This window comes from Triticum aestivum, chromosome 7A (assembly GCF_018294505.1).
Source record: "Triticum aestivum cultivar Chinese Spring chromosome 7A, IWGSC CS RefSeq v2.1, whole genome shotgun sequence".
Taxonomy (NCBI): Eukaryota; Viridiplantae; Streptophyta; class Magnoliopsida; order Poales; family Poaceae; genus Triticum; species Triticum aestivum.
The window spans coordinates 193253315-193255680 of NC_057812.1; positions in this window are offsets into that span (position 1 = coordinate 193253315).

Sequence of the window (2366 nt, forward strand, 5' to 3'; positions counted from 1 at the left end):
AAATAAGATGACCCTCGGGCTCCGGAAACCCAAGGGAAAAGAGGCTAGGTGGCAAATGGTAAAACCAAGGTTGGGCATTACTGGAAAAGCTTTAATCAAGGCGAAACATCAAGGGGTTCCCATTATAACCCAACCGCGTAAGGAACGCAAAATCCGGGAACATAACACCGATATGACGGAAACTAGGGCGGCAAGAGTGGAACAAAACACTAGGCGAGAGGCCGAGCCTTCCACCCTTTACCAAGTATATAGATGCATTAAGATAACAAGATAATATAATGATATCCCAACAAGTAAATAAATGTTCCAACAAGGAACGACCTCCAATCTTCACCTGCAACTAGCAATGCTATAAGAGGGGCTGAGCAAAGCGGTAACATAGCCAATCAACGGTTTGCTAGGACAAGGTGGGTTAGAGGTTTGACATGGCAATTTGGGAGGCTTGAAAGCAAGTGGTAGGCATCGTAGCATTGGCATAGCAAAAGAGCGAGCAAACTAGCATAGCAAAGATAGTAGTGATTTCGAGGGTATGATCATCTTGCCTGCACAGTTGTCAGAGTTGACTGGATCCTCGAAAGCAAACTCAACGGGCTCCTCGTTAGAGAACTCGTCTCCCGGCTCTACCCAAACAATACAAACAAGCAACAAGACACAATCAACCACGTGCAAGGATCAAACAAGATGATGCAAAGATGATATGCTATGCGGGATGCAAAATGCAAGATATGACAGAAAATGTAAGAACCTGGCATCAACTTGGAAATCCAAGTGTGCCACTAGAAAGATGAGATGAAATCGCTTGAAAATGATATAAATAACGCCGGAATCGGAGTTACGGTTTGGAAATGGCAAGCGATTCAAATATGACACCGGTTTGCGATTTACAGCAAGTAGCCATCTAAATGCAACGAGATGAACATGCTACAGCACCCAAACATGACAACAAAATACATGGCAGGGATGCATTCAAGATGCTTAACAAAAGTCTAGCACTGAGCTACGGACTATTCATCCATTAACAGGTTCAAACAAGCATGGCAAAAATGCATATGACAAACAGATCTTAGACTTAGTGAAATTAACACTTGTCTGGAATTTCAGATTAGGTAGCCCTCTTCGGAGCAACAAAACTACATGCTACAGGACCTGAACATGGCAAAGTAAAGCATGGAATGGAGCTACTCAAAGAGCTTAACAAAATTCCCTTAGTGACCTTGAGCCTAAAGGGATCATAAAATACAATTGCAAGCATGTGAACATAGCAAAAACATAATCAGTTTTCAGACTTAGTGAAAACTGACACATGCTGAAATATATCTCAAGTAGGCATGTTTACGAGCTCGATGCACTCACTACGGTGCACGTCATGACAAGGTAAGCAAACATCTATCAAGAACACACAAAATTCAAGCTATACATGGCAAGAACAATAACATAGCATGCACGGATCAACTACAACATCACCGGCAAAATTGCAAACAAGTTGACAATCTGCCCAGATTCACAAAGTAGCAAAAGTAGAGCTCGATTGACTCAAGCTAGGGTGCTCCATAACTGCAAACAAAGACATGGATGGATAGAGCACTACAAGATTAACAAAACATCCTTACTGATCATCCTCAAAAGAGGCACGGATCACTAGGAAACAACATGAACATATGGCCACATGAGATAAACAGCTCAAGGACTTAGTGGAATTGCTAAGTCCCTGAAATCAGAATTAACAAGTGCACCAATTTGCAAGCTTGTACTAGTCACCACACCCATCACAAAAATACATGGGTTGCACCTCTGGAAAGATGACAAAACCCTTAACAAAACATATGTAGAACTCATGGGCATATCATGCACACAATCATGGCAAAAATGACAAAGCTAAACGGAGTAGCAGATCTGACAATTAACTCAAGTAGCCCTCTTATAACAGCATTTCGGGCATCAAGAAGAACTCAAATGAAAATGGTGCAATGGAATGAAATGATGTACTCTCTGAGATGAACATTTGGATATGCTATATGCCCAAATCGGAGCTATGGATGCAAAGTTACAAGGCTATGAACAGGAGCACTTGGATCTGGAATTTTCGGGACTTAGAAGAAAAACAACCTCCGGATCTAGGGTTCACTGTTCACGGCACGCGAACCGAGGCGAGATCCGAGCTCGCCGGGGAAGCTCGTCGGCGGGGAGAAGAAGGGGAGGTGAGGCCGGCCTCTCCCCGGCCGGTGCTGACGACGGCGGCGGTGGCGGGCTCCGAGGAGCGGCGGGGCGGCGACGACCGCGGTGGCCGGAGCGGGCGGAGGGGAGCTCCGGTCGCCGGCGTTAGCGAGGGAGGCGGCGATGCGGCGGCGGGGAGCAGGGAGGCGCAG